Here is a 21622-nt window from a genome sequence, read left to right on the forward strand (position 1 = left end):
TTTGTGGTTGTTGACAGGTTCTCGAAGATGGCTATAATGGCGGCCTACAAGAAGAATATCACAACAAAATCCGCTACTAAACTCTTCTTTGAATGAGTGTGGGTGCACTTTGGGATGCCACAGTCTATCATCTTAGATTGGGATAGTTGGTTCGTAAGTAAATTTTGGTCCATTCTTTGGTCTATGCTGGACACTAAACTCACTAGGTCCACAACCTTCCATCCTCAAACTGATGCCCAGACAGAGGTTGTCAATAGGATGATTGTACACATTCTATGCATGTACAACTCAAAGCATCCATGCACATGGGACGAGAGCCTCTCCTATGTTCAACACAGCTACAGCTGAGGTATTCATAGCTCGACTGGCCACAACCCTTTTCAGGTGGGCTTGGGATTCTAGCCAGTATGTCCCATTGATGTGGCCATGCCATTTATAGCTACTCACACAGATTTGGCTCACGTCCAGTCCAAAATAGATAAAGAAACCAACTTCATTAAGTACATACAACATATTCGCCAGCATGTCCATGACATGATGGAGAAATCAAATGCCAAGTACAAGCATCGACATGATCAACATCGGGTGCCACACAAGTTTCAGGTGGGCAACAAAGTCTTGTTGCATTTGCAAAAGGAACACCTTACCAGAGCCTATTGGAAACTAAGACCACTCTGATATGGTCCTTACACCATTACCAAGGCTATGGGAGACAATTCCTTTGACCTCGGCATTCCCCCATTCCTTGACCTGCACCCAGTGTTCAATGTGGACCACCTTCGACCATACTTTCCACCATTACTAGACACATCCGACATTGCAGAACAGCTCACTCCCACAGAATTAAATCTAGCATTGAATAAGTTGCAACTGATCGGATCATGGACACATAGATCAAGCACACTTTCCAACAGAATATCCAACCGTATCAAATTGTCAAACCAGGCCAACCCTTTCTCAAGGGCAAGTGGCTCACCAGGGACCAAGTTCAATAGAATTTCCCTCATCTGATGGAGGAACTCAATACAATGGGGACCATTTCTTCCTAAGTGGGGAGTAATGATCCAGGCAGATATTGGTGGCCACCTGCCAAATCCACTTGGACCCCCACCATTGTTTCTCTTAGCTTTTTCAGTTTCCTTAATTGTAGCACAACTTACTATTTTTAGTAGTTTTTTAGGTCCTGAACTTCCTGAGCCATTTTGAGGCCCTAAATGATGTTTTTTGGGAAATCAAGAGGCAGATTCTTGGTTTGATCTTTCTAATGAGATATTTTGTGCGTCAAACGGAGATCATATGCCAAAGTTATGACCCCGGGAAGTTGATGTACCAATTTACCCAAACGGGGCCCACAGTTTGGCATTTCATCTTCTAGGGTTAGGTTTTTGGATGTTTAAGGTTTTAAATTGTTTCTCATCAATAAATAGGCCTTTGAGCCTCATTATAACATAGTTATAAGGCATGTAGCTACTACATCTCTTCTCAAAGATAAGCTACAATCATCCAAGCTAGTTTATTTCCATTTGCGTTTGTAAGCATATTTCAGTATTTTACATTAATGAAATGAAGTATTATTTCTTCTACCTCTCTGTGTTTATGGTTATCTCTATAATTTGTTGCATTCCTATTTAAATCCGGATCAACTCCTCTACCATTGCATCAACCCTGACTGCTTGCTGCACTACCTCCTCGAATGAAGAAGGTTCAGTATCTACACACTCCCCAACCAGGGCCATGTACCCAGCGTACCGCTCGGGTGACCTCCTCTTTCTTCACTGACAAGATGGCTATCCCACATTCTCCCACGCATCCAACATTAACCTATCAGCTTCCCTTGACCGTTTCCGTCCATCTCTGGAAGTATCAGCATGAGTGGATGTCTCCACTCTTGGATCCTCTGCATGCAGCTACTTTGCTTCAATCTGAGGCTCCTCCTCCTTAGGATCTGAAAGTTCCTCATCTGCATGAAACTCAATATCCCTCTCAAGTGATAAGTGCATGGATTTCAGCTCATCGAATTTTAGATCCCTGTGTACCACTGTCGTTTGAGTTGAAGGCAGGTACACTTGATAGTTGTGGGGTGTATCCATGTACCCCACAAGTATTCCGAACACAACTGTTGAGTCTAGCTTCTTCCTAGCATCTTTGGTCACATGACAGTAAATTGATGATCCAAAGATTTGGAAGCGAATTACATTAGGTCGCTTCCCAAAATAGGCCTCCATAGGTGTCTTCATCCCTATTATACAGTGCAACCTAATCCAAAATCCTTAAGCAGCCAAAGGTATGAACTTTTTCTTTTTTCAATCCCTCTAAGTTCTTAAAAAACTAGAGGTTAATACAAATTTATGTAATTTAAAATAGATCCATGTTCAAATAATATATTTAAGGTTAAATTTAACTTATGTGATTAATTAAATATTGTAAATAAGATAGACAAACCTCAATCCTTTTGGACTTTCCTATACTATGAACAAACCATTTATAAATATGATAAGGTGGAAAAATAAAATAGATTTAAGGTTACCACACATCATTTAATCACAGACAACATACATTATGTTTCTTTCTTTCCTTTTCATGGTTGATATGTTTCTTTATTCCAATTCATGGTTGATATTCTCAATGTCATTGTTAATTGAGGAATGAGAGAATAGTCAACTTCAAGCTTTATGTACTCAACATCATTGTTAATTGGTGAATTATATATTAAACACATTCTTAGTTTCATATCATGTGATTGAAATAATTTATGTAGGTTTTGTCCTGTGAAACCTCTCTCTCTAAGGTGCAACATGCTACATAACTCTTTTATAAATATATTATGTTCCAACGTAAAAATGGAATTTGGAAAGAACAAACTTGCAGCTCAGTTAAAGGATGGCAGAGAACTAGACCATGTATTGGTTGTTAAATAATATGGTGTATCAATATGAAATCAAAAGTTGGTCTTCGTCCTTACTTGGAAATGGGCACACATGGAAATTTTTTAGTTTACATCCAATGTTATCCAGAAAAGGTAGAGTTGTGAATAGTTAAAGGCAAAATTGTGTGAATTGTGAGCACTTAAAGGCATAATTGTGAGTGTATAGTAAACATTGTTTTGACTAGTGTGTGATATTGTAATTTGGAAAATATAGTGAAACTGGAATTGGCGTAGTATCTAAAAAGGATTCTTTTTTCACTGCATGTATATAGTAAAAATTATTGTATCCTAACCAAATTAATGACCTATTGGGATTTTACAAAACAAATGTTGTAAACTTCATAAGGTAGATTTCATAAAAAAATTAACATTGTTCAAGGGTAATTTTTTTGAGAACGGGATTTTATTCATTTAGAAAGAAACACTTTGAGTGTAACTCGTCAACTATGGCTCTCAATATGATCAATTCATAGTGGCAACACCATCAATTGTCCCTACAAAGGATTTTTTCCAATATAGGTAACAAAGAAAAATGTGTATTCAAGAGCAATTCATACCAAAAAGGGTCCGAGTGAACTTTGCACCTCCATTTCCATATTACAACTCTGAGTCTTTTTTTCTATCTCATGTATGAAATTTGAAGTTCCATTGCACCTTGTATCCCTAAATTTGCACTCAATCAACATGAATTGCGTCTCCATGATAGGAACGGTGCCTTATTTATTGCATACGAGTGAGAGAATACATCACATGTTATAGCCCTTTCTTCTACATACTTACAAACAACCACTAACATGAAGGAAATTGATCAAAAATTAGAAACTTTAAGGTCTATTATAAATTTGCAATAAAGTTTATGTCTTATCGGCAATGGATCAAGTTGTAAAAACACATAAAATTTAGTGATTTTAAAACTTAGTTTCTAGAAATAAAAAAAATAAATATGAACCATGAAAAACATCACAAAATAACAAATTGATAACTGAGCTCATCCCTCCTGGGCTAGGTCTACGGGTCCAGCTTACAATGTTGGGCCTCTTCAATTATATTCTAAATATGAATTACATCAATTTACAATTCTAAAAATGCGAAAATAGTTCTTCGAATGGATTTAGAATGCTCAAAAAAATGTATCTAGGTTGTTCTTAACCTAGAAATGGTAAAAAATTGACCAAGATATGCCTCCTTGAACACGTTCTGCTATCAGTTCTAGAAATATGCAATTTTAGCTAATGAGTCCATGATTTTTGTCCTTTTTCCAACCACAAAGAGATAATTTTTTTTTTTGCTCTAGTGGGATTCTCTCGACAAATGGGGCAAATTATTTCCCCCTTAATCACACCTATATCCCCTAAGTGTTTGTCAAGGTCACATGGACACCATGTGGCCGAGGGTCGGCGTAACTACTTGTCCCCACTGCTTAACTCCCTTAGTATTAAAATATGGTAACGTAATGGCTCATGGGACAAGGGTTTGGTATGGGTCAGTTGCCACCTAGCTCACTCCCTTCACCATTGCTATTGGATGTATGATATAACTAGAACTGGGGGTCGGGCGTAATCGCCCATCCCCGCCACTTTAACTCTATTGGTGTTCACCTAGGTGCAATGAGACTGGGGTTGGGGCCAAGCCCATAATGCCCTTACCTTCCACTCCTTTGTATGGTCATATGGGCGCTGATAAGTCCGAGGAATACGACCAAATGCCTAGCACCCCTCCCATGAATGTGCCAGCCATTGTATTTGAAATATAATTGGGGCACTATAATTGCTAAGAACTAATGTGGTGGTCCAACGGTAAAGCACAGATTTATGTTGCATCATGTCGAGTGGTCTAACCCCATAGGCCATTGGGCTTCTTTACAAAAATTTTGGCCAAACATGGAGGGCCATGTGGTGCCTCATAATTGGCCCACATCACAACCACACAAACCAATGAAAAACCACCAGCTGCCTTAGTACGACCCTACCACTTGTCGAGCCCAGGTTATTTTGTACTACCCTCTGTTCTTGTTAATTAGTTTCTAATGTTAGTGTATTGTCTTCCCAGTCAACCTTGTTGTTCATTCTTTTAGTTGTTTTTACAAAACTTCAGAACATCATAACTTGAGCATACGATGTCGGTTTAAGGATACTAAAGTGGCATTGGATTCAGGATGATGAGAATTACAATATGGGGTTGGCTTTGAGAAATTTCTACCACATTCAATTTTGAGCATTTTTCTTATCTCCTAGATCATTCCTGCCCACTGGAAGCTTTTGGACCACCAAAAGGTTTTTTTTTTCTAGTTGGCAAGTAGGTGAGGGTACAACTCCCTCACCCCTTCCGATCTCTATACAAGTGGCCTTACTTGGATTAAATGCCTTGAGCCTCACATAAAGGTACTCCAATTACCTTTGCATGAAGTCCTTATCTTGCTGTCAAGCATAATATCTTGCTTCAGTTATTCTAAGTATTGAGGAGATAAATATTCTATTGTTGGAATCTGAACATTCCCTCCTTGATCTTCAATCAAAGGAGGCTCATATAATCTCAAGTTTTCCACTTTTACAACAACATAATTTGCATGTATGCTGGTAAGTCTAATCAGAACATGTTATTATCAATCTTTTCTAAGATTTTAAAGGGACCATATATGATTGGTTTGAGTTTTTTACCTTCTCCTTGGAGCCTTTCCTTTCTAATATAAATCCAAACTTGATCTCCCACCTAGAAGTTGTTTTCAACACAATGCTTATCATGTATAGCTTTATTCTTGGCTTGACTCTTCTTCAACTATTCTTGTACCATCTGATGCACCATCTGAATCTATTCGAGAAGTACTTGGCCTTATCTATGTCACTGTGTCCATCCACTGCAACATCTTTCCCAATGATAAAATCTAAGGGAGATTTAGGTAAATATCCCAAACGTGCTTCAAATAGAGATGTCTGAGTCAAAGAATGTTTGGCTCTGTTGTATGCATGTTGGATGTAATGTAATTTTTCATCGACCATCAATTTGTGGATGAAAGGTTGTGCTCTTCCTTAAATTTGTATCCATGAGTTCCCATAAACTTGACCAAAATTTCTCGATAAATTGAGAATCTCAACTAGAAATAATAGAAGTGGGTAACCCAAAATGTACCCATACATTTTTCAAGAACATCTATGCAGTTTCTTCAGTTGGTACATGTTTCTTACAAGGCATGAAAATGTTGGCATTATGATACATATGTTGTACTTGATGGCAACCCACTCATCTTAGATAATAAATTATAATGTAGAGAAAAGTTAACGCACTTATATGCAGAGAAAAGTTTATTTCATGTAGAGAAAAGTTCACGCACTTTTATGCAGAGAAAAGTTTATTTCATGTAGAAAAAAGTTCACGCACTTTTATGCAGGGAAAAGTTTATTTCATGTAGAGAAAAGTTCACGCACTTTTATGCAGAGAAAATTTTATTTCATGTAGAGAAAAAGTTCACGCACTTTCATGCAAGGAAAAGCGCGTATATGTTGGAGAACTTACCTTTGGTCCATGGTAGTTAGTCCTTGGTATTTAAACCTATGGTTTTGGACCATGGTACCTCGTCAGAAGTGTTGATCCCAAGTATTGGGTTTGTGGTATTGGTTTATTATGGTTTTGGTCCATGGTATTGCATGTAGAGAAAAAGTTCACACACTTTCATGCAAGGAAAAGCGCGTATATGTTGGAGAACTTAGCTTTGGTCCATGGTAGTTAGTCCTTGGTATTTGAACCTATGGTTTTGGACCATGGTACCTCGTCAAAAGTGTTGATCCCAAGTATTGGGTTCGTGGTATTGGTTTATTATGGTTTTGGTCCGTGGTATTGCATCCAAAAGTGTTGATCTCATGCACTTTCATGGTTGGTTCATGGTATTAGTCCGATAGTTTTTGATCCTATGGTTTTGGTTCGTGGTATTGCATCCAAAAGTGTTGATCTCACACACTTTCATGGTTGGTTCATGGTATTAGTCCAACATTTTTTTGATCCTATGGTTTTGGACCGTGGTATTGTGGAAGGCCTAAGACTATATAAGAGGAAGAAGATCATTTGGCAAGGGATCAAGGAATGAATTGAATATCTAATAAGTGCTAGATCTGAAATATTTGTGATTAGGTTATGGTGCAGATCTAGATTTGAATGAAGGAGGAACCTTAGCACATAAAGAAGGATAAGTTCTATTGATGGGTCATACTCTTTATGCTTGAATAATAGTATCTTTGCATGATTTTGATCTGTTATATGAGGCGCATGCTTGATCTATAAATCTAACAATCTGGGTTAATTAGTGTTTGAATATTTGAAAGAAGGAATTATCCTTTATAGATCTGCATGCAGGTTTCAGGTTGTTGAAGTAGCGTATATCTTTAAATTATGATCTAGCTGCCTCTGTCTATTGTTGCAGTATTCTGGGTTCAGAATTTGGTGTGTGGTTACTGTTACTGTGTTCTGGGTACAGCTGTCAGTGAAGTGTTTACTTGATTCAGTGCTAATTGGGAAAAGGAGATTGTTTGATGCAGATATACTTGATGATTGATTGATGTTCATGGATCCAGTTTGAAAATTTATGAAAAGTGGTCCTTGAAAGAAAAGAAGTAGGGGGTTGTAACTCCCTTCCAGGAGAGAGAGTTGTAGCTCTCTGCAGGTTGCAGCCTGCTTACTGGTAAAGGACTGCACCAGTACAAAATCATTGTAAAAGGAATTTCTAATTGAAAGAAGATAGAGAAATATTGCAGCAGGTGGTTTTCACCCACATTGGGTTTCCAGCTTATATCTGGTGTTCTTTGGTGTGACTACCTGTTTTTCTTGTTCATGCTCATTATTTTATGGTACTGACATGCAATAATTCAAAGTATAAATATATTGAAAAAGAATTAGATAATACTGATTCACCCCCCCTCTCAGTATTATTTCCAACAATTGGTATCAGAGCAGGTCCTTCTTAAGAAGCTTGATCGCTTGAAGGAAGATCTAACATCATGAGCAACTATGAGAGGGAAGCATCAATCAGGCCACCGATTTTTGATGGAACAAACTTCGTATATTGGAAGGTAAGAGTTATTGCCTATCTTCAATCTTTGGGTACAGAAGTATGGGACATTATAGAAACAGGGTATACTTTTCCATCAGCTACTCCTACAGATTCAACTGAGAAGAAGAAATGTGAAACAAATTCAAAGGCGGTTAATAATCTTGTAGGATGTCTATCTCAATCTGAATTCGTGAAGGTTATGCAATATAAATCCGCAAAAGAAATATGGGACAAGATTGTTTTGAGTTACGAAGGAGATGAACAGGTAAAACGTGCAAAACTTCAAACCCTCAGGATTCAGTATGAGAATCTCAGAATGTATAATGATGAAAGTGTGGCTAACTATTTGCTTCGGGTAGATGAGATTGTTAATTGTATGAAAAACTTGGGTGAAGAAATAAAATAGGCTGTTGTGGTTGAAAAAGTCCTAAGATCATTGTCCCCCAAGTTTGAATCTAAAGTGTCTGCAATAGAAGAAAAGGAAAATCTACGAACTCTTACTATGTCTCAGCTACACGGAATTTTAACTGCTTATGAAATGAGAAAAGGAGGTCCATCAGACAGGAGAGAAGCTGCTTTTAAGGCTTCAGGAAAAGGAGACTACTATAAATCAAGTCACATGCCAGAAGAAGAAGAAGACTCAAATTTTGTCAGAAATCTTCAACAGGGTACTAGAAGGTTCAAAGGTAAGCTACCTTTTAAATGTTTTTCTTGTGGAAGAGTAGGTCATTATGCTGCCAAATGTCCTCATAAGGATAAGATTGACAAAGGAAAGGAACCTACCAGATGGAACAAGAAACAGAATGCAAATAAGAAAAGCTACTACACTCATGAAGAGAGTGATGGTCTATCAAATAGTGATGAAGATGAACGAGGTAATGACTATAAACTTTTGATGGCATTTGAAGATGATGATTAAATGGATGCTATAGATGTGGATAGTTTTTATGAAGAGATTTCTAGACTTAAGACATGTATAGAAGAAAAGAATATGATCATTGATACTCTACAATTTCAAATTGATGAAAAAGAAAAATATCTTGAAAAGTTAGAAGGTGAAATTGTTGGCCTTAGAAAAGAAATTGAGAAAACAAAGGCTATTAATCTTAAGTTTGTCAAAGGATCTGAAACCCTGGATGAGATCATCAATGTACAACGTTCTCCGCTAAACAAGACAGGTCTGGGGTATAATGGAGAAACATCTCAAGCATCCACCTCAAAGAGTTATCTTGATGCAGCAAGAAGGAATGAGCAAAAGAACAATGGAGATCACCAGGTAAAGCAAGGACGAATTACATCAAGAACTAACAAAGACTACCAAGTAAACCAGCGGCAATCTGTCTTAAGGGTGAACAAAAGCTACAACCAGACACAGGTAAAATCTTCTCAATTTGCTTCAAGAATGGATGACAATAAGAATTACAATCATTTTGGTGGTAGATTTGATAACCGCAGAAGTTTCTTCAATGGCCAATGTTTCTCTTGCCATAACTTTGGTCACAAAGCAGTTCAATGTGTTGCATATAAAACAATCATGACTAGAGAAGCTCAAAAACAAAGAAGTATGACTGGGATTACAAAAAGGACCTATAACAACTTTTCGACTCTTGAAAATGAATTTGAATGTTATATTTGTAATAACTTCGGTCATGAAGATTCTGAATGCAGGAGAAGATTTCAGCAGACAAAGGAACAAGCCTCAAGCACCAAAACATGGAGAATAAAGGAACCACAATCAGAAAGATGTGGGATAGCCTTTTATGTAGAGGGACAGGAAAATCTATGGTACATCGACAGTGGATGTTCGAAGCATATGACAGGTGATAAAGAAAAAATTGAATCATATTCTGCTTTAGAAAAGGGAAAGAAAGTTTCTTTTGGAAATGATACTCCAGCAGCTATAAAAGGAAAAGGCACAGCTCAGTTAAAAGAAAAGGTCAAAGCTGGAAATGTTTTGTATGTTGATGGCTTGAAGCATAACCTTCTGAGTGTCAGTCAGATGTGCGATCAAGGAACCGAGGTAATATTTCGATCAAATGGATGTAGCATTCGTGATCTTGATACAGGGAAAATAGTGATCAAAGGTAGAAGAACTACAAATAATCTATACATATTTGAAGAAGGACAACAACAATGCTATTTGAGCAAGGATGATGAACATTGGTTATGGCACCGGAGGTTGGGGCATCTAAGATTTTCACAAATAAGGAAGGCATGCAAATATCAGGCAGTTCGTGGTCTTCCAGATATCAAAATTCCAGACAACACTATATGCAAATCATGTCAGTTTGGTAAGCAAACCAGAACCAACTTCCCGGAGAAGGAAGGATCAGCCAGCAAGCCTATTGAACTAGTCCATACAGATGTATGTGGTCCTTTCAAGACGAGGTCACCTCGAGGAGAAGAATACTTGATATTATTCATTGACGATTTCTCCAGGTTTATTTGGTTAGGACTTTTGAAGCACAAAGACTAAGCATTCGAAAAATTCAAATCCTTCAAAGCCTTGGTTGGAAATGAATCAGGTTACAAAATTAAGTGCCTCAGGTCCGACAGAGGTGGGGAGTTTACCTCAAATGAATTTTTCGATTTCTGTGAAGAACATGCGATAAGAAGGGAATTCTCTACAGCTAGAACTCCTTAGCAAAATGGAGTGGTGGAAAGGATGAACAGAACAATCCAACAAATGGCCCGTGCTATGCTTGATGAGTCTGGAACTCCCACAACTTTCTGGGGTGAAGCTGCATATGATGCGGTTGTTATTCTCAATAAAACAAATGTCCGAGTGAACAACACTCAAACTCCTCATGAACTCTGGTATGGTGAGACTCCTTCGGTAAAACACTTCAAAATCTTTGGGAGAAAATGCTATATTAAGAATATTGATGAGAAACTTGGAAAACTTGAACCTAGAGCAGATGAAGGCATTCTTCTTGGTTATTCTCCACACAACAAAGCATATAAGTGCTACAATAAAAGACTTGGAAGAATTGTTGACAGCATTGATTTAGTGGTTGATGAAAAAGGATACATTCCTAGGCAAGTAAATCATGAAAATATCGAAGAAGATGAAGACTACCCTCAAAGATAGAATGATGAAGAAGAAGAACCTCAAGAAGCACCAGAGGAACAGATAAGGGTAGAAGACAAGACTCCATCCAGGTACGTTTAGAAGAATCATCCAGAATCTCAGATTTTGGGGCAAAAAGAAGCAGGTGTACAAACAAGAAGAACAATTGCAGAAGCTTCAAGCTATTTGGCATTACTCTCATCCACTGAACCACAAAATGTAAAAGAGGCATGCAAAGATGAATGTTGGGTCAAAGCAATGGATGAAGAACTTGAGCAGATCGAAAAGAACAACACTTGGGAGTTGGTTCCTAGACCAAAGGATAAGAATGTTATAGGGACAAAATGGGTCTTCAAAAATAAGTTGAATGAAAATGGGGAAGTAATTAGAAACAAGGCCAAACTTGTTTGTAAAGGGTATGCGCAGCAAGAAGGAATAGATTTTGAAGAAACATTTGCTCCTGTTGCAAGACTTGAGGCCATCCGAATGTTCCTTGCTCTCTCAAGCTTTCAAAAGTTCAAAGTATTTCAAATGGACGTGAAATCAGCCTTTCTGAATGGAGACATAGAAGAAGAAGTATACATTGAGCAGCCAGATGGTTTCATTCTTGGAAATGATCCAAATCTTGTATGCAGATTGAAAAAGGCTCCCTATGGTCTTAAACAAGCTCCAAGGGCTTGGTACTATCGTTTGGACAAATATCTTCATCAACAAGGTTTTTCAAAAGGATCAGCAGATAGCAATCTTTATATAAAAATTGAAAATGACAAATTGCTAATACTTGTTGTGTATGTAGATGACATTATCTTTGGCAGCAATGAAGAATCTATGAGTCAAAGCTTTGCCTTGGTGATGCAGAAAGAATTCGAAATATCCTTGCTTGGAGAATTGACATATTTTCTTGGTTTGCAAATCCAACAAAATGAAGGAGGGATCTTCTTGTCTCAAACCAAGTATCTCATGTAGATTTTGAAGAAATATGGTATGGAAGAAACAAAACCAGTATGTACACCCATGGTCACAAGATGTAACCTCATTGAAAATGATGAATCAGCAGCAGTGCATCAACCAACTTACAGATCTATGATTGGAAGTCTACTTTATTTGACAGGTACCCGACCGAACATCATGCATACAGTGGGAATAGTTGGAAGATTTCAGGAAAATCCAAAGGAAACTCATCTTCAAGCAGTGAAGACAATATTCAAATATCTTCAAGGGACTCAAAACTATGGCTTATGGTATCCTAGAGATACAAATCTCACACTTCATGCTTATACAGATGCAGATTGGGCCAGAAGCGTGGATGACAGGAAGAGCACAAGTGGTGGTGCATTCTTTATGGGTTCCAGATTAGTATCTTGCTTCAGCAAGAAACAGAGTTCGATTGCCTTGTCTACAGCTGAAGCAGAATATGTTGCTGCTGCATCTTGCTGCACTCAACTCCTTTGGATGATGCAGACCTTGCAGGATTTTCAAATCACTTGTACACCACCCATCTCCATCTTATGTGATAATACAAGTGCAATCAGCATTTCAAAGAACCGAGTCATGCATTCAAAAACCAAGCACATACCAATCAAGTATCACTTTCTCCGGGAACAAGTGCTTGAAAAAAAGGTCAAGTTGGAGTATGTTCCTTCTAAGGAACAGGTTGCTGATATACTCACCAAACCATTGCCTAGGGAGACCTTTGAATACCTTAGGCAAAAGCTGGGGGTTGTTGATGCATCATCCTATTGTTGAATCTCTTTTGATTGTTGGTTGTACGCAAGGTTCATCTGAAGTATATGCGTACATGTGCTGGGTTGCGGATTGGTCAAAGATCGAATGGCACAGGTTCAGGGGGAGCATATCATGCATTTTTGGCATTATGGAGGAAGTACAGAAGGAGATCATGGATGCTGGTCTGAATATTGCAGTAATACGTCTCTATCTCTTTCATGGTCATGGATTATGGTTCTTCTTTGCAGATCTGATTTATAGTCAGGGGGAGCATGTTCTTAGGGGGAGCATAACCCTTTGCCCTTGATGTCAAAGGGGGAGAGTGATTGGTTGTTGTTGCCATCAAGTCCAAAGGGGGAGATTGTTGTTATGATACATATGTTGTACTTGATGGCAACCCACTCATCTCAGATAATAAATTATAATGTAGAGAAAAGTTCACGCACTTATATGCAGAGAAAAGTTTATTTCATGTAGAGAAACGTTCACGCACTTTTATGCAGAGAAAAGTTTATTTCATGTAGAGAAAAGTTCACGAACTTTTATGCAGAGAGTTTATTTCATGTAGAGAAAAGTTCACGAACTTTTATGCAGAGAAAAGTTTATTTCATGTAGAGAAAAAGTTCACGCACTTTCATGCAAGGAAAAGAACGTATATGTTGGAGAACTTACCTTTGGTCCATGGTAGTTAGTCCTTGGTATTTGAACCTATGGTTTTGGACCATGGTACCTCGTCGGAAGTGTTGATCCCAAGTATTGGGTTCGTGGTATTGGTTTATTATGGTTTTGGTTCGTGGTATTGCATGTAGAGAAAAAGTTCACGCACTTTCATGCAAGGAAAAGCGCGTATATGTTGGAGAACTTACCTTTGGTCCATGGTAGTTAGTCCTTGGTATTTGAAACTATGGTTTTGGACCATGGTACCTTGTCAGAAGCGTTGATCCCAAGTATTGGGTTCGTGGTATTGGTTTATTATGGTTTTGGTCCGTGGTATTGCATCCAAAAATGTTGATCTCACGCACTTTCATTGTTGGTTCATGGTATTAGTCCGATAGTTTTTGATCCTATGGTTTTGGTTCGTGGTATTGTATCCAAAAGTGTTGATATCACGCACTTTCATGGTTGGTTCATGGTATTAGTCCAACAGTTTTTTGATCCTATGGTTTTGGACCGTGGTATTGTGGAAGGCCTAAGACTATATAAGAGGAAGAAGATCATTTGGCAAGGGATCATGGAATGAATTGAATATCTAATAAGTGCTAGATCTGAAATATTTGTGAGTGGGTTATGGTGCAGATCTAGATCTGAATGAAGGAGGAACCTTAGCGCATAAAGAAGGATAAGTTCTATTGATGGGTCATAATCTTTATGCTTGAATAATAGTATCTTTGCATGATTTTGATCTGTTATATGGGGCGCATGCTTGATCTATAAATCTGACAATCTGGGTTAATTAGTGTATGAATATTTGAAAGAAGGAATTATCCTTTATAGATATGCACGCAGGTTTCAGGTTGTTGAAGTAGCGTATATCTTTAAATTATGATCTAGCTGCCTCTGTCTATTGCTGCAGTATTCTGGGTTCAGAATTTGGTGTGTGGTTACTGCTACTGTGTTTTGGGTACAGCTGTCAGAGAAGTGTTTACTTGATTCAGTGCTAATTGGGAAAAGGAGATTGTTTGATGCAGATATACTTGATGATTGATTGATGTTCATGGATCCAGTTTGAAAATTTATGAAAAGTGGTCCTTGAAAGAAAAGAAGTAGGGGGTTATAACTCCCTTCCAGGAGAGAGAGTTGTAGCTCTCTGCAGGTTGCAGCCTGCGTACTGGTAAAGGATTGCACGAGTACAAAATCATTGTAAAAGGAATTTCTAATTGAAAGAAGATAGAGACATATTGCAGCATGTGGTTTTCACCCACATTGGGTTTCCACCTTATATCTGGTGTTCTTTGGTGTGACTATCTGTTTTTCTTGTTCATGCTCATTATTTTCTGGTACTGACATACAATAATTCAAAGTATAAATATATTGAAAAAGAATTAGATAATACTGATTCACCCCCCCTCTCAGTATTATTTCCAACAGAAAATAAACATTTCGCTGAAACAATCAAAAACAACATAAATATCATGATTTCCTTTCCTAGACATAGGTAGTCATCCTACAAAATCCATAGAAATTACTTCCCGAGGTCGAGCAGGAATAACAAGTGGAGTATACAAACCCAAATTTCTATTTCTAGGCTTGCGAGTAACACATAGAGAATATCCTCTTACATATCTTGATATAGTTTCATTCATACAAGACCAATACCAAAGTGGCCAACAATAAGAGAAGTATGAGCTTCCCATATGATGTTGACACTTTCACCCTATGGAACACACAACTTTCCAAGATGATACAAAAATTTATCATGAACATGATAATCCAATTCTTCAACAACATTGCCTTGACACAAAGTTACATAAATATCTTTTAAATATTCATCTTTAGCATAATTTTCAACACAGCTCTCATGCATGATTGAATTATGATTAATAATGACAAATGCACTAGCAATAGGCCTTGATAAGATATAAACAAATTTGTTGTATATACCTTTCTTATACGTGATTACCAAATCGAATTGCTATAGAAATCCCATCCACATGATATGTCTAGCTTGTTCTAGCTTGGTTTGTGATTGTAAATATTGCAAAGGTTGATTGTCATTATGAATAATCGTTGCCTTACCCATAAATAATGCTTCCATTTTTTCATGCTTTGTACCAAAGCATACAACCCTTTGTCATAAGTTGGATAATTAATTACTGCATTGGTAAAGCTTTCATAATGATAAAAAATAGGCTTACCATGTTGCATCAAAACTGTTCCCATGGCATAATCACTTGCATAGGTTTTAATATCAAATGGCTACTTAACATTTGGAAGTGCAAGGACTAGTGATGTATTGATTTTCTCTTTCAATATATCCAAGGATTTTTGTTTCTTGCCTCCCCACTGAAAGACATGTTTCACACTTGTCAAAGCATGTAATGGAGTTGCAGTATATGAGAACTTAGTAATAAACTTTCTCCAATATTGTGCTTCACTCAAAAAGCTCCTAACCTCTGTTACATTATTAGTCTTAGTCCAAATCACAATGAATTCTACCTTTGAGGGATCAATATTCAATTCACCCTCTCCAACAATATGACCCAATTAAAGTAAAGAGGTTTTCCCAAATTCACACTTAGACATCTCCAAATATAATTTATCTTTCTTTAAAACATCTAAAAATTTCTTAACATGCTTGACCTGCTCTTCACGAGTCTTACTGGAAATTAGAATATCATTTAACTATACTATGGTAAATTCATCAATTAATGGACTCAACACATCCTTCACAACTCTCATTAATGTTGTAGGTGCATTACAAAGTCGAAATGGCATAACTAACCATTTAAGCAAACATTGTTTTGTCTTGAAAGAAGTCTTCCTAATATCACCTTCAACAGTCCTGGTATGATGATAATCAATTCTCAAGTCAAACTTACTAAAATAAACAATATCATTCAATTGATCTATCAAATCATAAATATAGGGAAGAGGATAGTGACTCTTTACTATGATTTTTTTCAAAATTTTGAAATCCACACACATGCGCCACGTACCATCCTTCTTTGGAACCAAAACAATAGGAGACCCATAACGAGATGTACTAGGGCTAATGACATATTTGTTAAGTAGTTCTTGAATATTCTTTTTGATCTCTGCATTCTCCATAACTATCATTTGGTACATGCCAATCGTTGGAAGAGGTACATCGTATTGCAATTGAATCTCATGTTGGACTCCTATTTAAGGAGGCAACCCTTCAGGTTCCTGAAAAATCTTATCATATGTGTTAACAAATTCAACAAAATCATGCTTGAGTTTTTCATCACATCCTTGGAAAGCTTTAGATTCATCAATATCTTTAGGTTTGATCATCAACAATACAAAAATTTACTACCGTTTACAAGCCTTTTCATTTGACCTGCACTTACAAGAGACAAATTCATCTGCTTGCAATGTTCTCTAATAATATACTCAATTCCATATTTGAAAAGATTATGTTTTTATCATGACGATGGGATATGGATTTTCGGTCATACAGGTATGGGCTCCCTAAAATAATTCCACATGTCAAGCGGTACAACATCAAGCTCTACATCATCAATAAAGTCTGTATTGATTGCAAATTTAAGTTTACATTTTCTTGTCACTTGCAATCTAGCATTGTCACATATCCAACCCAAAGGATAAGGTTTAGGATGAGTTATAATTTCTAAGTTTAGTTTCTTGACAATAGCTTTAGAAATAAGGTTAACTTGGGATCCACCATCAAACAAAGTATCAACTTTGGTATGTTTTGTAATTACCCTAATATGGAAAAGCTCAATTCTTTGTTTAGCATTTTGAGGCTCAATAGGCTTACTAGAAGAGCTAGTACTTGCAATACAAGCTTTACTTTTCATTCCCATGGTTTTCATTTTTTTCTCATCACCTGAGTCAAATCCTAGATCTTGTTGAGTTGTTGCAGCAGTCTCTTGTTTCCCCTTGTTTTGAAACTTCTTTGGTCTCATTTATGGTTGTAATTTCCAACAATGGTCTTCATAATGGCCTTATTTTGAACAATGTTTACATGTGATTTTTTATCCCTCTTTCTTTACCGTAGCATTCTTTTCTCCTTTTCCTTTAAAGTTCCCCTTTCCTTTGTCTCCATATTTGAATGAATTCTTGCTAGTCAATTGAGGAACATTATTTCCTCTTGCTTCTCCTGGGCTATGTCTCTGGTGCAACTTCCAATGTTGGTCCTCTTTAATTATATTCTCAAATATGAATTACATCAATTTACAGTCCTCAAAATGCAAAAATAGCCTTGCTAATGGATTTAGAATGCTCAAAAACCCCTATCTAGGATCTTCTTGAGCCGAAAAAGGTTTAAAATTGAGCAAAATATGCCTCCTTGAACAAATTCTACTAATTGTTCTTGAAATTTTTAATTCTGGCTAGTAATTCTAACACTTCCACTTTCTTGCCAACCATTGAGCGACAATTTCGCCTAAAATCGGCAAGATTCTCACTACAAATGGGGTTAATTGTCTCCTTATTAATTAGGTCAATATCCTTTAAGCATCGATGAAGGTCACATGGACACCATGTGGCCAAAGGTCGAGATAACCACCCATGCTCACCACTGCACTCCCTCTCGTGTCGACATATGGTCACATAATGGCCCATGTGACTAGGGTTCTTCCCTTCCTCTTTTCTTGTTTTCATTCTTGAGCTTATGACAATTTCTCCTATAATGCCCATATTCAGGACAACCGTAGCATTGGATTTTTGACATATCCTTCTTGTTCTTTTTGTGAGGACCAAACCTTACAAATTTCCTTGTCTTCTTAGCGATGGAAGAAAATGCTTGTGCTTTCTCATTTGATGCTACATCACTTTTAGCCTTGAGCTTGGTTTCTTCAATTTTACACAATGAACAAATTTCATTGAATGGAGTAGCTTCCTTCTTTCCATAAATGCTTGATGTGAAGTTGCCCCATTCCTCTAGTAGTGCACTGAGCACTATGGTGGTTATTTCCTTATTAGAAATTATTTCTCGCAACTCTTGTAGTTGGTATATTATTTCTAATACCCTCATAAAGTATGATGATTTTCCATCTTCCTTTGATACCTTCCTCTTGTAGGGTTATTTTCTTAATGATATCACTTCAACAAAAATACTTATAGAGAATAATTCTACTAGCTTCTCCTATATTTCTTTTGATGTCTCCATCTTTGATGCATAGGGTGCGAGGGGATGTTTCATGGATTGTATAATGATTGTAACACTCTCCTTGTACATCTACCCAAGTAATAAACCAATCGGGGTAAACATGTGACGAGAAGTTACTATGATATGATTCGACTCCCTATGTACCAGTTAAGAAAGTGGAACTAGCATAACACATCACACATGCCTTCCACATTAGATAAAGAACTCCCAGGAGCCACCCCAACCACTCATGTAACCATCCCCTAGGTCCCACTGAGTTTTTAGACTATTAAACCCATGTACGCTCCCTTGATATGGACAAGCATGCATCTAGAAGGCTCTATATGCTCCCACAACATGGGTATGCATGCGTTAGAAATGGGAACATCAAGCACAAGCTTGAATAGTTCTCAAATACCTCAGTTTAACGACAAAAATTACGATTATTGGGCTATTACAATGAAGGCCTTGTTTTCTTCTCAAGACATTTGGGATTTGGTGGAGAATGATTTTCAAGAACCAACAGATGCAGCAGCATACAATGCCTTATCTAGAACAAAAAGAGATTTGTTAAGGCACTGCAGGAAGAAGGATTCAAAATCCATGTTCTATATTTTCCAAGTAGTTCATGAAAGTATTTTCCCAAGGGTTGTAACAGTAACAAAGTCCAAACAGGCATGTGACACCCTCCAGACAGCCTACCAAGACATGGTAAAATTCAAGACAACGAAGCTCCAAATGTTTAGAAGAGACTTTGAAACACTTTGTATGAAAGAGTCTCAGAATGTAGACTTGATCTTTACACATGTAAGTGGGTTGGTTACTCAAATCAAGTCTCATGGTGAGACACTTAAGGAAAGAAGGATAGTTGATAAATTTTTTAGAAGTTTGCTAGCAAGGTTTGATGCCATTGTTGCGGCCATAGAAGAGACGAAGGATATCTCATAGTTCCAGTGGATGAGCTTAACACATCACTTATTTTTCATGAACATAGACTGAATAGAGCAACAAGCTCCTCATTAGAGCATGCCTTCAAGACACAAGTATCATTTGGTCATGGTTAAGGCAAAGGAAGATCATATGCTAGAGGAAGAGGAAGAAGCCCACATAGAGGTGGAAGAAGCAACCCTTCAAGATCAAATGGAAGAGGCAGCAATCAAAATCCAAGCCAATATCAAGCACAAGGTCAGAGGTATGATAAATCTCAAGTTCAATATCATTACTGTAAGAAGTATGGTCATTATCAAATTAATGTAGAAAGAAGAAATACGACATTAACAACAAAACAAGTGTAAATTTCATAAAATAAGAACGTGAGTTTTGAGCTTGTAATGTAGCACAAGAAAAACAAAGTAATATATGTTATCTAGATTCAGGGTGTAGCAACCACATGTCAGGAAACATAGAAATGTTTTCGAGTCTAGATGAAAGTTTGAAATTTGAAGTGACATTAGGGACTGATAGCAAAGTATCTGTCATAGGCAAAGGAAGAGTTAATATCCTAACAAAGAAGGGGGAGAAGTACATCTCAGATGTTTACTTTGTCCCCAGTCTAAAGCATAACCTCATGAGCATTGGATAGCTCATACAAAAGGGCTACAATGTCTTTTTCAAAAATGATTAATGATAATTTTTATTCATTTTTCAAATTATTAATGATCCATTCCCAAGAAGTCGTGTTGCTTCTACACTTTATCAAGATTAACTTGACTTACTTGTCCGAAGCCAAAACACCAAAATGATGGCCTCTCTTTGATTTTCTTGAATTAAGGTTTTAGGTACTTATTAAATGAATTATATAAATGTAGTTTCACAAACAATCTTGATAGATAAAGAAGAAAAGGCATGCCCTGTAACTGAACTCCCTGTCAAAACACTACAATTTAATGAAATACGTAAACACTAAAACCCCACACAAAGTTTATATAAACAATCTATGAAGTGTAATTATTATTAAAATCAGACCTAAGCTTGAAAATGCGAGCGTCCGGTGTAACAGTGATAGTTGTTTTTAGAAAACCCTAGTGCCTCCTTTTAGTCTTCTTTCACTGTGGAGTCTCCTCTTGGAAGCTCCAGGACCTACTCAAAATCTTCCTTTGACCTTCCTTTTCTGTTGTCTCTCTGCTTAGCAAGCCCAGACGCTTGTTGTGATTCCATTGTGTGTCCACAACCTATTGAATTTTAATTTCCATTTAAGTTGTAAATATATTTTAAAACAAGAGCCTCAAGCGACAACATCCCTACCTTTCTTTTGAATGGAGGAAATGTGGGTAATGTGCGCGCTGTTTATGTATTATTCTAGACTGCAAATGGAATTCACATAGTTACATACTCTCTGGATGTTTGTGTACCCTATCGAGAAGGTATAAAAAAAGATGACATAGTTATATACTCTCTGCATGTTTGTGTACCATATGGAGAAGGTATAAACAAAGTTCACGTAGTTATGTGTACCACATGGAGAAGGTATAAACTAAAGACATATGTTTACATAAAAGTTAAGGATTTCTGGTATGTCTATGAAAGTAAAATACAAACATAAAATTTCAGTTAACAATAGTTTTTTAACTATTTCCTTATCTTTCCTTTGACGGAGTGAGTTCTATTAAAGAGAAAAAAATGATGCGATAGAAGTTTCCACTACTGAGAAAAGTTGAAGAGAAAAAAATGGAGCAGAGGATTGCTCTTCTTAGTATTACAAACCAGTTAAATAAGATTACATTGGAAACATCAATGATAAATGACTGGGGTGAAACTCGAATAAACTAAACTAACTGAAACTCAACTAGGACACTTGGAGGGATGGTTTTGACAGCTTGAACGTGGTTGGAAATAGATTCTCCAACAATCCCTGTTAATTACAACCACATAAAAGTTCAATTAAGATGCATGTTGGTCTATCTCTCAACTAGGCTTACAATTTAAAAAATTGACTTCAACTACATTTACTCTTCAACTAGGCTTACAGTTTAAAAAATTGACTTTAACTACATTTACTCTTCTTATTTTCTTCTTTGAGATACTATATCATCTAAAATGTTTCAGCATATTCTTTGTAATATCCCAAAG

Source organism: Pinus tabuliformis, chromosome 5_2 (assembly GCF_031772625.1).
Source record: "Pinus tabuliformis cultivar Carrire ecotype Pingquan chromosome 5_2, CPIR1, whole genome shotgun sequence".
NCBI lineage: Eukaryota > Viridiplantae > Streptophyta > Pinopsida > Pinales > Pinaceae > Pinus > Pinus tabuliformis.